General features: G+C 46.7%; 1 protein-coding gene across 3 annotated transcripts in view; it reads right to left on the bottom strand.

The window, feature by feature from the left end:
* The window catches only part of NELL1 (neural EGFL like 1), an 885,423-nt gene that overhangs the window by 848,600 nt on the left and 21,991 nt on the right, over window positions 1-14,832 (bottom strand). The window lies entirely within an intron of this gene.

Below are 14,832 nucleotides of genomic sequence, written 5' to 3'. Positions count from 1 at the left end.
GAATTTTCTTAGAAGAATACGAGCGGCGAAGTGACCCAGATTTTGGTTCCACAGCAACTCAGACCATTCTCCCCCAGGACCCTGTGTCGAAGCTGGAGCGTTCCTGCTCAAAACCATCAGTTCTTCCCCAACATCCGTACTCCCTGGGCGCCCCCGCAAGCCCAGTGACCTGACAGTGCCTCGCCTCGGTGCCTCTCTCGTTCATCCACCCCTTCGGTCTGTCAGGGCTGAGCACTTCTGTGTGCCAGCTCTCGGCCACGTACCAGCGTCTCTGCCCAGAAGGCCTCCTGCCTGCTTTCCAACCTGATGAAACGTCTCCCACCTGCCAAGGCTCAGAGCATCCTCGCCCGGGATGCTTTCCTGGAAAACACACAGTAGTCCCTCCCTTCTTCTCGGTTTCACCCCCCCTTGGGTCAGTTACACGTGATCAGCTCAGGACCAGAAGCAGATGATTTTCCTGACATTATCATCAGACGGTCAATAGGGCCCTAAATCTCGGTCCCATGCCTAAATCATTCATCTCACGTCATCTCGTCACGTGGGCATTCTAGCATTTCACGTCATCACAAGGAGGGTGAGCACAGGACAATAAGATATTTTGAGAGAACGAGGGCACATTCACGTAACTTTTATTACAGTATATTGTCATAATTGTTCTATTTCATTATTAGTTCTCATTGTTAGTCCCTTACTGTGCCTAAGCTATAGAAATTAAACTTTATCATGGGTAGGTACGTATAGGAAGAAACAATATGTATAGGTTTCAGTCCTATCCATGGTTTCAAGCATCCACTGGGGGTCTTGGAACATATCCCCCCCAAATAAGGGGGTACTACTGTCCTCACATGCACACGTGTGTGCACACACACACACACACACCTCCAAACTGCAGTAGAAATATCTGCTATGGTCTTACAATGCTCTCTATTACATTTTCTCACACTGCTTACAGTGTGTATAAAATACCTCTCTCTGCTACTCAACTGAGTGCTTTTCATTGCTTCATTTATTTAACAAATACCATCCCAATTACTAGGATATGGCAGGTGAGCACGACAAAGAAGCTAAACTAATGGAGCTTATGTCTAGTGTGGAAGAACACCACCAAATCGATTCACATATAAATATAAATTGTAACTCCTGATGGGTCCAAATCAGAGCATTGCACAGCGCCTAGAAAACGGCAGCTCTTAATAAATATTTGATTTTTTTCCCCACTCCAAATTTTTGCGCTTGGAATATTTATCATAGAACCCTGTAGAGTATTCCATGGAAACAGCAATACGAATAATGACGTGAATCAGGACTGACACTTAACATGATTTGCCAACTGCTTGCTAATGCCTCTGCAGGAATGACACTCCTTAGTCTTTCCAACAGTCCTAAGAGGTGGATATGATTATTACCTCCCGCCTTACAGATGGAAAAATCGAGGCACAAAGAAGTTAAAGAACCTGCTCAGGGTCATTTTCCTCTTGAGTGTTATATCGTTACGGATCTCTCGAAACAACTTGTATCAACTGACGGCAGTAACTGTTGCTTTTCTAGAAGTACATTGTCCCACCTTGGCCATTTTGGGGGATAACCCAAATAAGTCTGAAAGCGGGGGCTACTCCAGGGCCATTGTGAAGTTCCCCTGCCCCAAATTTTGTAATTAGGACATCCAGGCAGCTCCGGTTCCCTTCCATGAAGAATATTAGAGTCAAAATAGCAAGCTGAAGGGTCAGGACTCCAACCAGGCTCAGACTCAAGAGTGTGCCTGAGCTCTGGAGTGAGAGGGTGGGGGGTAAATAAGAAAAGAATACGAAAATTAAAAAAAAAATAGTAGGGGAGAAGACCATGCAGGCCTGGGGGATGGAGGTGTGGTGGAGGGGAAAAAGGTCTACAAATTATTAACTTTTGCTTTATACACTTAGGATTATTTCCTTTGTTACAGTGAAAATACAATTTTAAAAATAAATAAAGAATGTTCTATAAAGTAAATAAACTAATGCCTCATTTTGAACAACGGTCAATGGGGTGCAGCCCTGAGAACCCCCATGGACCAAGCGCATCACTGTCTTCTCTGGAGAAGGAGAAAAGCCAAGAGGGTTCTAGAACTTACTTTTGTTTTAAAGATTTTAATTATTCATTTGAGAGAGAGAGAGAACAAGCACAAGCAGGGGAATGGGCAGAGGGAGAGAGAGAAGCAGGTCAATCCCGGGACCCCAGGATCATGACCTGAGTCTAAGGCAGATGCTTAACTGACTGAGTCAACCCAGGAGCCCCAAGGTTCTAGAACTTAAAGACAATCCCAAACCACAGTGAGAGGGCTCAGTTTCAACCCTGGGCTGAGTGCCCAACTTTTTCCCTGACTGGGGGCAGCTTGGAATCTACATTTGTGCCATCCTGGTGTATTAACTGGTGGCCCTCCCCAGCCAGTGAGTTCTTGGGGCTCTTGGGGCAAAGATGGCCCCTGTGAGAGAAGCTCTAACCCCTCCCTGACCTCTCACGTGCCCACGAGAGCATGGAGAGCAGGTGAGGAGGCATACTCTTATCACATCACATCACCCCATTTTATTTTCTTCTATTTCATACCTTCTTCTCTCACCTCAAAATTCTACCACCTCCTCTTGCCTTCGGTTGATGACCTCATTCTTACTTCACTAAGTAAATTTAAAAAAAGACCTCATCTTTGTACCTGTGAGTCTACCAGCCTCATGGCCCTATATTCATTATCCTCTGTATGCATCATTCTCTGTATTGGGTACCCCCACCTTCCTTCCTGCTACCAAGGATCAGCTCGCCTTGCTCCTAACATCAGCCCCTCTACTCACGAATGGGATTCCAGCCCCTGTCACCTATTCAAGGGCCTCCCCCCTCCCCCGCTATCAGCTCCCTTCTGTCCTGCATCATTCTTAACCATCTCTACGACAGGATTCCTCCCCGTTTTCAAGTATGTTATAATATCTCCTACCTTGAAAAAAAACAAAACAAAACCTCCCTAGATCCCAAATCACCTTCCAGCTGCTGCCCCTTTCAAACTGTTCTTTACAACAAAACCGGTAAAACACTTGCCTCTACTTGTAGTCTCTGCTTCCTCACTTTCCTTTCTCTCTTTGACTTAACCCCAAACAAGCTTTCCTTCCAGCCACTGCACTGAAACTGCTCTCTAGTCAAGGCTAAGAAAAGGTGTTTATGTTGCCAAATTCACTGGACAATGGTTGGTCCTCATTTCCATCAATCCTCAGCAGCATGTGACCCAACTACCTACCACCTTCTTCCTAAACATTCGGTATCTGCCGCAAAGCATGGAGTTTTCCTCTTAAGTTCCAGGTTCGTTCTTCTCAGTCCCCCTTGTTGGCTCCTTCTTCTCCTCCTGATTTGAATTGTTGGAGGGACCTAGGGCTCAATCTTTGGACCTTGTCTCTGTCTCCACTCACTCCCCAACACTCAGTTTGAGCTCAAACCAGGATTATCTGGAGGGCTTGTTAAAACTCACATCACTGGACCCAGACACAGAGTTTCTGATTCCACTCAGTTGAGGGAGGAGCTTGAAAATTTGGATTTCTAACAAGTCCCCAGGTGCTGCTGCTGGTGGTAGCCCAGGGCCACCACGTTGAGAGGCTGCTCTGAAGGATCTTCTCACACTCCCTCCACCCCCTCCCGCATTCATGCTTCTGACACCCAGAAATAGGCCTCCAGCCCCATCTCTGCCCTTAACTCTGGACTTCTAGAACCCAATGCCCCCCTCAACATCTCCTTGTGCACATCCAAGAAGGTCCTCAAACACAATATGACCTAATATGACTGAATGAAGCAGGACCCCCACTAGTCTTCCCAATGGCAATACTGAGGAAGCAGACTTGACCCCACCAGGTCCTTCACAGCCCATACTCAAGCCATTGCAAATTCACAGATCCCGTCGTCTCTACCTGCAAAATATAACCCAAACCTGAATGATATTCCTCCTCCATGATATCCTAGTCAGGCCATCATCTCCCCTGGACTCCTGGGGACAGCCTCCTAGCCGATCTCTCTAGTATGCCCTCCGCATTTCATCCTCCACGGAGCAGCAGGTCATATGTCAAAAATGCAAATCATCTATCACTGCCCTGCTCAAAATCCTCCACCTGCCTCTCGCTCATGGAGAGTACAACCCAACTCCTTTCCATACCCTCCGAGGCCAATTATGATCGGGCTCTTGCTTCCCTCTTTGACCGTAATTCCTGCTGCTGTCATTCTCACCCTTCCCGCATCAGTCACCCTGACCTTCGAGACTTTCTTCTAACTCACCTGCAGCTGCAGTTCCATCTACCCAGAATGCTCTTCCCCAGTTGTGACATGGCTTCTTCCATCACTTCAGGTAGGCGTCTTTTCTACTATCACCTTTGAAAGCCCTTTTCTAAGCATTTGACCTAAAAAGCATCCTCTTGTCACCTGTACTGTTATCTTCTTTTTCTTTTTTAATAGCACTTACCACTAGCTGAGCCGTATTATATTTTTATTCGTCTACTGGTTAATTGACTATGTCTCCACTGGAATGCAAAGTCCATGAGGGTAAAGATTGTCTCCTTCCTAGTTGTGTTCCCAACACCTAGAACACTAGGTAGCAAATAGTAGACACTCAAAATGTTGTTGAATAAATAAATAAATGAATGAATGGTCCTCATCCCTATTCAACATTTTCTTATTATATCTTCATTCATGTGCTTCTTATCCGTCTCTTCTGATTCTATACAAGCCCCATGCGGGCAGGGGATTTGTTCTCTCGTTCACTGCCATAGCTTCAGCAGCGGGACAGTGGCGGGCATATGGTGGGCATCAGCCAATACTTACAGGAGTTAAAAATAAGCTTCTGTACTAGGAGGATCGGTAGGGGAAGAAAGGGATAAAGAAAAGGGGGGTAATCAGAGGGGGGAATGAAACATGAGAGACTATGGACTGTGAGAGGCAAACTGAGGACTTCAGAGGGGAGGGGGTGGGGGAAGGGGATAGCCTGGTGATGGGTAGTAGGGAGGGCACGTATTGCATGGTGCACTGGGTGTTATACGCAACTAATGAAGCATCAAACTTTACATCGGAATCTGGGGATGTATTGTATGGTGATTAACATAATATAATAAAATAAAATTTAAAAAAAAAAAAAATAAGCTTCTGTGTAGGGGCCACCCACACACTGTAGAGTCTCCCCCTAGACCTGGGGCCATTTATCTCATCTCCCATGCTCCCCTCCTCAGACCCCTCCTCCTATCTCCATCTGTTCGTGAGCCCCCTGGCTGGCACTCCTAACCTGGTTCTCTCTAGGCATGGTCTCACTTAAGCTCAGACCACGCTCTGAACTTGCGGTCAGCCTGGAGAAACTTCAAAGGTGCTTGTAGGTTAATTTCTGTTGCTAGTGAACTGTCTTGATCTATACCAATTTATAGCCACTTCCAGGAGGCAAGCGTATGAGGCTAAGTGCCAAGGACATGGCTAAACTGTAAGAAGCAGTCCCAGGGGCAGCTGAGAAGGTGAGGCGCCCTTCTCCCAGAGCAGCAGCACCGAGCCGAGCCACTAGCTCCCCACCACCTGTGGAAAGAAGGGAAGGAAAGGAAGATGGCAAGGAGGAAGAGGACAGGAGAGTTAAGACTATTGTGGTACCAACTTGGTATCAGGCAATTTGATTTACATTATTTCATTCAGTTATGGCTATCCCTACTTTACAGATGACGAACTGAGAAAGTGTCAGTGGCCTGTTTATGTTTACCCAGGTAGTAAATAACAAAGCTAGGACTTGACTCCACAGGAAGGTAAGTTCTGCGAGGGTAGTGGCTGGTCCTCATGTTCCCCCACTGTCTGCTCAGCACTGGGCAACAGCTCCTGGCATTTCAATAAATGACGTCTTGAAAGATCGAATGAATGAACCCAGGTCTCAAGGATACCAAAGCCCATGCTTTCCCTGCGATAAGCTCCTAAGCCTGACATTCAAAAGCTTTTCACAGCCAAGCCCCAACCTGGCTTTCCAGACTTCTCCCACACACTCTCACATGAACCCTTTATGTAAGCCAAGCTGTCCCGTGCAGGGTCCTTGACCGTGCCCGCTCTGCATCTTTGCTCAGGCCACCCCGCCCCATGCGTCCCCGCCTCCACCTCTCAGCCAAACACAACCCTGCTCCTTCTGCTCCTCCTTTTGCAAGTCCTCCCAGATCCAGTCATCCCCAAATCAGCTCTGAATCCTCAGCCCCCAACAGCACTTGCCACCCGGCCGTCCTCCAGGAACATCAGTAATACCCCATGTGGCTCCCTGTCTTCGCACGTACCTGCACTGTCTCCCCAGTTACATTCTTCTTGTCGTGACCTTAGCAGCAAAACTATAGTGAGACCCCAGACCATAAATGCTCAATGAGGACCAAAAGCACAGTCCAGGGGGAATTGACACTCACCAGCCATGCCTTATCGATCCACCCTTTCAACCCAGCCTGTATAGAGCACCCACGATGTGCCAACTCCGCTCAGGACCCACGACCAATCCCTTCTGCCTCACAGTTGTCCCCAATTTAGCTGCGGGCACAGTCCTCAAAACAGACTACTGAAATATCAGGCTATGATTACTGAGCTGGAGGTCTAAGAAGCTATCCGCTCTAAGATGCACAGGCATTTTAACAAAAGCTTTAGGGATAAGAAATGGTTACCTTCGGTGGCTGCATGCAGACAATAAGATCATGTCAAAAGGTAAATACGAGTCCCAAAATGGAGAAAATGTGTTCATACCTGCCACGAAAAGCTGCTATGAAGTTTCAAGGCGGAACGTAACTCACATGTCCTCTTCCACTCATTCAGATCCACGAAACACAAGAACAATGAAGGAACGGGCAGGAGGAGATGGAAATCTGTGTCTACATCTCAGGTGGTACCAGGTGGGACCCTATAAACCGGATCACTCATCCCTCTGGGTCACCTCCTCCCTCCACCAATGACACTGGGAAAGAACTTGGAAAATGATGGCAGGTGGGGAAAAGACTCGAAAAGTACAAAAACCATGAACAATCCCAAAGAAAATCAGGGCAAATCCTAGAAAGGATGGGTCCCCGTGGGGACTCACTGTGCAATGTTTCTCTGGAAAAGGCGGTCTGGAGAGCACACAGGTGATTCTGCAGGAGGGAAAGCCCTTTAGGCACAGAGTCTACTGAGATGGCTGGGGACACAACTAATGTGAGTGCGTGCACCCTTAGCATGTATGTTTGCACGCACCTGTGGCCATCACAACACTAACGGCTGCCATTGATTCAACACTTAGCAATGTCAGGCGTGTATCCAGCACTGTTCACGCGTGGTTTTTATTTTGATCCTTACAGTCACTCTGTGAGATGAGAAAGCTGACATGCAAAGAGACTAACGAACCCACCTAGCTTGTAAACAGTGGGTCTGCAATTCAAACCTAGGTCTTAATGACTACACATACACAACCCTATTCCTAGGCACACACCCAGGCTCAGCCCCAGGGCCACATTCGCACTCCCAGAGCCAGAGATGTGCACTCACTCACATACTTCACAAGTCCCACTCAGCGCCTCTGTGCCCCTACTCACCGCGATCCCCTTTCCAGCCCAACCAAACCGTTGTTCTCTATTGCAGGATGCTTATTTCGGCCACGAGTTCCAAAGGCTCCAGCTCCCTCCTCCTCTTCCGTTCAACCAGGGCCATCAGCCTAGTAAACCCCACAGAATGATTTCCCAGTGTGATCTCAATTCACACAACACAACCTCAACTGGCCATTTCCCAAGTGCACTAAGCCCATTAAAGGCTCGCAGCTTGTCAGGTGTGAAGGAACTCACAAAGCAATGGAAGCCCCAGGGGCCTCACAGAAGTACAGACCTCCACCTCCGTACGGGCAGAACCGCATTTCTCAAGGTGAACAGCACAGTTAAGTGCCGTGGGCGTCAAAGGCCTCTGCTGGGGCTGCAGCTTGAGGAAACCAGAGAACCCAGGCCTGGACACACCAATTAACTCATCACTTACCTCTGGACATCAGGAGAATAAAATGTACTTTGAACCATAGAGAAAAATGGACCAAAGGAAGTGTTCTGGGACTTATGTACCCTTCCCCTGACTTTAGACAAAACTATTCCAGACAGTTCCAATTCTGATGGATATCACCCCTCCTGCAGTTACCCACTTGAAATCAAGAAGTTCCGCCTTAGGTATAAACTGCGTTCCTTGTGCAGCCACGCGCTGGCCCTTGCCTCTGTGGAGACAGGAACAGCTGCTCACCGCTACCCGCCTCGTGGTACCCAACAGGAGGCACAACACCCTCAGACCGCTGCTTTCCCAGCTGAGGGAGCCAAGTCTCTCGTTTGCCCCCGAAGCCCTGACTTTCTGTGCAAACCAGCAGTCACACACCATTTCTGGGCACAAATCAGAGCTGGCGGAATGGACCAACCACCACGGGCCTCAGTTTCCCCTTACTAATACAGTGGGAGTACACCATGGCAAAGAGGGCCACCCACAGGGTTTGAGATCAAAGAGGCCTGGGTTCAAGCATTGATTTCGCCACTTAACCTCTCCAGGTATTGGTTTCCTCATCTGAAGAACGGGGCTGCTCTAAGGATGAAATGCCATAGAGCGCTTAATGTTTGTGAGAGACTGCACTCATCCCCGGGAATATGATGAAAGCAATGGGCCCTTTCCCAAGAAAAAGATGTGCATGCAATTTAAGAGGTCCACAGGCTCACTAAGCCTGTCCAAGGAGTCTAAGTCAAGGTCACTGAGATACAACAGGACCCTCCTAGCCAAGCACAATAACTATTAGCTATTAATACGAATGATGTAGTGTTATTAATAATCTTACAGATTTGCTTATCTTCCATCTACACTTTCACTTCCTTTAGCATATGATTTCACTTACATGTGAAATCTAAAAAACAAAACAAACAAAAAAAAAAGGAGAACCCTACCTATAAATACAGAGAACAAATTAATAGTTGCCAGAGGGGAGGAGGGAAGAGATGGGCCAAATGGGTGAAGGGTAGTGGGAGATAGAGGCGTCCAGGTAGGGAATGAATAAGTCACGGGGATAAAAGGTACAGTGCAGGGAACACAGTCAATGTGATAACGTGGCATGGCGACAGATGGGAGCTACACTTGTGAGCACAGCATAAGGTATAGATTTGTTGAATCCATGTGTTGTACACTTGACACATTAATGTAACATTGAGTGTCAACTACCCTTCCACTTCACAAAAAAGAAAAGGAAAAGGAAAAGGAAAAGGAAAGGAAAGGAAGAAGAAAAGAAAAGAAAAGAAAAGAAAAGAAAAGAAAAGAAAAGAAAAGAAAAGAGAAGGAAGGAAAGAAAGAAAGAGAGGGAAAGAGAAAGAGGAAAAGGAAAGGAAAAGAAAAAGAAAAGGATGGGAATCAGAACGTGGACGGGCCTGTGACTCCCAGTTCCTACACAGTGCCTGGCAGTCAGCAAGCCACCAGGCCCCTCTGACGCTTTGGCTCCACAGGGAGGCTATGTCTAAGGTCCGAGGGGATTCACAGAAGCCAGATGTCCTCCTTAGAAATCCATCTTTTCCCTACATTTCAGAGCCACTGCCAATACAGTGGAGCTCAAGCCAGAGATGGAAACACTGGTTTCCCTTCCCCCAGGCCCAGACAACCTCAGTCATTCCATCTATGAAGCATCTAAGTGCATTCAGTTTCCTCCCTGCTGGCTCAACTCCACAGACAGCTTGCTCCCAACCGCCAGAGCAGAAGAGGCCATAAAGCGAGGAGAAAGAGGCTACTCACAGCTCTCTTCTCCCAGTGCCCTGGGCTTTTGCGAGATGTGCCCGGCCCAGCACAGCACCAGGTAGAGGGGAGGCCTTCAGTGAATTCCAAGCACAGAGCTGATGGATGGCTGGCTGGATGGATGGATGGATGCACGGATGGGTGGGTGGGTAGGTGGATGGATAGATGAAGAGAAGCTAGAACTGAATCAGAACTCTAAATATCAGGAAACCTCAGAACTCACTCTTCATAAAACCCGGATTCTAATGTTGATGCTGTAACCAGCAAGCTGTATCACCCTAAAAAAATCCTTCCCCACTCTGGGTATCAATTTCCTCACCTGTAAAGTGAGAAAATGGGGCCAAGATCCTGACTATATTTATAGGACACCCCAGATTCACACACATGCTCTGCTTTCAGGCCCAATTGCCCTGCAAGTGCTTCCACTATTCCCCTGGTGATGTGGCCACATGGCTGCTGACCCCCCGAGATGCAGACTCCAGCCCACCCTGCAGACTGCTCCCAGGTCCTTTCGTGGCTCACATCTATGCTGCAACCGTTCCTAACCCACGCCACCCCCTGCCCATCTCAGGCTCTAAGGGTCTCCCTGCCGCTGCCGAGGCAGGAGATCTCTCAGCACGCACACAGCATCCACGCGCAGGAAGCCCAGTTGTCTGGGGACGTAGATGCTGCCTGGAGGGACCTTGCGTCCAGGGCATCCGGAAGTCAACAGATAAATTCTTCTCTTTCCCCCTTACTGCACTGACCACTGGGAGATGTGGTGACTATATGACCTCTCCGAGTAATCCGTTTTGTCAGAAAACTGGGGCCTGCTTGGTAATTAGCCCTCGTACTTGTCTTCTCTCCTTCTCCGTTTCTGTCCCCATTTCTCTGACTCTGGCTTCTTAGACTTGCACGCCTCAATCAAACGTTAGTGCAGAAAGTGATCACCTTGTATTTATTCTGTGTTCCCTGTGTGTCTGGCACTGTGCATCCCCTCAGTTCATACAACCACAACAACAATTAGCATTTATTGAGCATTTCTACAAGCCAGGGATTGACTTAAATATCCTACATTGTTAAACTCTTTCAACGACCCTGTGAATACATATTACTACTATCTTCATTGTACAGATAAGGAAACCGAAATATATAAAAGCACCATGTCCAAGGTCACACAGTTACTATATGGGGGGGAAGAAATACCCAAAACACTTCTCTGAGGTGGATGACACTGCTGTCCCCTTTAACAGACGAGAAACAGAGACTCAGGTCAAGTCACTGGACAAAAGTCACATAGCTACCAAGTGACGGAGTTGCTACCTGAAGGTCTGGGATACAAACCCCATGATGCCCCCTGCAAGGATTCTTTCAACCGTGGCAGGTTAACCCACTTGGTCTCTGATGAAAGAGAGATCTGACTGGTGCTAACTCCAGTTAGAGCTCAGGGCCAAGGCCGAAGTCTTTCTCCTCACCCCTGGCTCATGTCTTCCCACCTGCCTAGTCCCAAGGTGTCAACTCTTGGGACTTCTCCACTTCTCTCTCTGCTTCTCTAAAAACATCAAAACAGACTACAATGCTAGACTGTAACCAGGCTCAGAAATATTTATGCCCCTCCCTGGGGGAGAACGGAACTCTCCATCTCCCATGACTTAAAGCTTAACTCTGTGACTTGCTTTGGCGAATGAAACTGAAGCAGAAGGCACACGTATCACTTCCAAACTTTAGCTTTAAGAGCCACTGAATGTTTCACCATTCACCTTGTTTTCCCTTTGCCACACCCATGGCCAGGCTACTGGTAGACATTGCACCCAGCCTCGGAGAGAGGAAAATGTGAAGGAGAGAGGTGGCCAATTCATGATGGACCTGTGGCATGAGCAAATAAATTCTTGATATTATAAATCACTATGAGTTGAAGGTTGTTTACTGTAACATCTAGCCTTCCTATCAATACATGCAGTGGTTCGAGAATTGGGGTGCTACCGCAATATAACAAACTAAGGATACGTGGGGGCGCCTGGGTGACTCAGTCGTTAAGTGTCGCCTTCAGCTCAGGGCATGATCCCAGAGTCCTGGGATGGAGTCCCTCATCGGGCTCCTCTGCTGGGAGCCTGCCTCTTGTTCTCCCACTCCCCCTGCTTGTGTTCCCTCTCTCGCTGGCTGTCTCTCTCTCTCTCTGTCAAATAAATAAATAAAATCTTAAAAAAAAAAAAAAAAGTAAAGATATGTGGCATTGGCTTCTGGCAGTGGGCAGAAAGTATTCATAGAGGCTAGAAAGATGTTTATTCATGTTATACAGTGATGAAACATTTGACAAAACTGTCATCTGAAATAAACTAGAAGAGAAAGACATCCAATGAGCTTGAAAAACAGAAAGTTAGTATGTGTCTTGATTACTACTGGCTGCATTCGACAAGGACCAGAGGAAAGAGATGTGCTATGCATTGAATTATATCCTCCCAAACCCACATTCAAATGTTGAAGTCCTAACTCCCGGTAACTCAAAATGTGACCATATTTGGAAACAGGGTCTTTACAGAGGTAACAAGTTAATATGAGGTCTAAGGGTGGGCCCTAATCCAATATGACTGACGTTTCTGTGAAAAGGGGAAATAAGGACACAGAGATGCACTCAGAGGAAAACTGAAGAGACACAGAGAGAAAACCACCATCTACAAGTCAAGTAAGGGGGCTTGGAATGGATCCTCCCCTCAGAGCCCTCAGAAGGAACTAAGTGCCATCACCTTGCTTGTGGACTTCGGCCTCCATAACCTAGCAACAATACATTTCTGTTTAAGCCACCCATTCTGTGGTACTTTGTTATGGTGGCCCCAGCAAACTGATACAAGGTGAAAGAGAAGAGAATTGGCCACCTTGTGGATGGGAATGAAAGGGAGCAGAGTCATCAATGCCAGGGCTTACAAGGTTGAAAGAGACAACTTTTTCTCATCTCCTTACAATGACAGATAAAACTGAGAAATACTTTGAACAGGTCAATCAAAAATCAGCCCTGAGATGAAGATCAGATGAAGGATTGGACCCCCACCCATTGTTAAAACATCTCAACAGGAGTGCCTGGGTGGCTCAGTCATTAAGCATCTACCTTCGGCTCAGGTCATGATCCCAGGGTCCTGGGATCGAGCCCCACATTGGGCTCTCTGCTCAGCGGGAAGCCTGCTTCTCCTTCTCCCACTCCCCCTGCTGGTGTTCCCTCTCTCGCTGTGTCTCTCTCTGTCCAATAAATAAATAAATAAATCTTTAAAAAAAAAATCTGAACAAATTAAGATAGTGCCAATGAATCCTGTCAGTTGGAGAAAATGGCAAAAAAAGTCTGGCTCTTGCACTACTGGGTGTTTACCCCAAAGATACAGACGTAGTAAAGAGAAGGGCTATATGCACCCCAATGTTCATAGCTGCATTGTCCACAATAGCCAAATCATGGAAGGAGCCGAGATGCCCTTCAACAGATGACTGGATTAAGAAGCTGTGGTCCATATATACAATGGAATATTACTCAGCTATCAGAAAGAACGAATTCTCAACATTTGCTGCAACATGGACGGCACTGGAGGAGATAATGCTAAGTGAAATAAGTCAAGCAGAGAAAGACAATTATCATATGATTTCTCTCATCTATGGAACATAAGAACTAGGATGATCGGTAGGGGAAGAAAGGGATAAAGAAAAGGGGGGTAATCAGAAGGGGGAATGAAACATGAGAGACTATGGACTATGAGAAACAAACTGAAGACTTCAGAGGGGAGGGGGTGGGGGAAGGGGATAGACTGGTGATGGGTAGTAAGGAGGGCACGTATTGCATGGTGCACTGGGTGTTATACGCAACTAATGAAGCATCAAACTTTACATCGGAATCTGGGGATGTACTGTATGGTGATTAACATAATATAATAAAAAAAAAAAGTCTGGCTTTTCCATGAAAACCTGATAGGCTTAACGTAATCAGAAGTAACTGCGAGTGTGGCCCTTGGTACATACAGCAAACTGGATTAAATCGATGACAAAAATGACTAACTTTTATTCTTGTTTCACAGCCAAAGGGCCACAGCCAAAGAGAGCCATGCTCTCTTTTCCCTTGGTCACAACAACCTGCAATGTTCTACATAAAGGATGCTCTGTCAGCCTGTTCCAGAAGCCCCACGTGCTTCGCGATGAACATGGAGAAAGAAACCAGTCTTTGCTGCTATTAGCCACAGCAAACCCCTGACTATATTGAATGGTACAACCATAAACTTCCTCTTCCTTAAAGGTTCCAAGCCAACATCCCTTCCACCTCATCAACCTTTGGCTCCTCACTCTTCTCAGCCCACGGGGGCTGAGTTCTAGCCTCAAGTTCTAGAATTTGAACAACTGACCAAAACTATCGATGCAAAAAGCACCACATAGAGAAACCCAGTTTGAAGACTAATAATAACATTTTGCAAGAAGATAAAGTTCACAGCTTGAGGACATATTTGCAGGTTTGTCACCATGACCCAACAAATAAGACCATGTAACTGATTTCATGGACCACCATGTTTCAGACAGCTAAAGGCTTTCTTTTTGGGGGAGGGAGGATTGGGTCATGTCAAGTGGGTGTCAAGTGGGAGACTTTAGAATATGCAGGAAACCTCCTCATCAAAGGGGAACTTTAAACATGACTCCCTTCCCTATTTATCAAAAAGGGTCCTTACTTTCCCCTAGACCAAAGATTCTGAACCTTGACCACCAATGAGGCTCCCCAGTGGAGTTTTTATAAGACTATCAAAGTTAATGTGGCCCCCCCAGTAGACAGATCAAACAAATCATAATCTCTATGTTTCAGTTTAAGTGACATATAATGTTATATTAGGTTCAAGTATACAACTTAGTGATTTAACAATTCTCTATGTTACGCCATCTTTGCCATGATAAGTGGAGTTACCATCTGTCACCATATAAAGTTATCATATATTGTTGACTATATTCCCTAGGATGTACTATTCATTCCCATGATGTATTTACTTTATAAGTGGATCATAATCTCTTAAAGGCTGGTCCTCAGCATCAGAATTTTTTAAAGTTCCCCAAGTGGTTCTAATATGAAATCAGGGCTGAGGACCACCGCAC

The sequence above is a fragment of the Ailuropoda melanoleuca genome, chromosome 16 (genome assembly GCF_002007445.2).
Source record: "Ailuropoda melanoleuca isolate Jingjing chromosome 16, ASM200744v2, whole genome shotgun sequence".
Taxonomy (NCBI): domain Eukaryota; kingdom Metazoa; phylum Chordata; class Mammalia; order Carnivora; family Ursidae; genus Ailuropoda; species Ailuropoda melanoleuca.
This window is presented reverse-complemented; position numbering and strand designations above follow the sequence as displayed.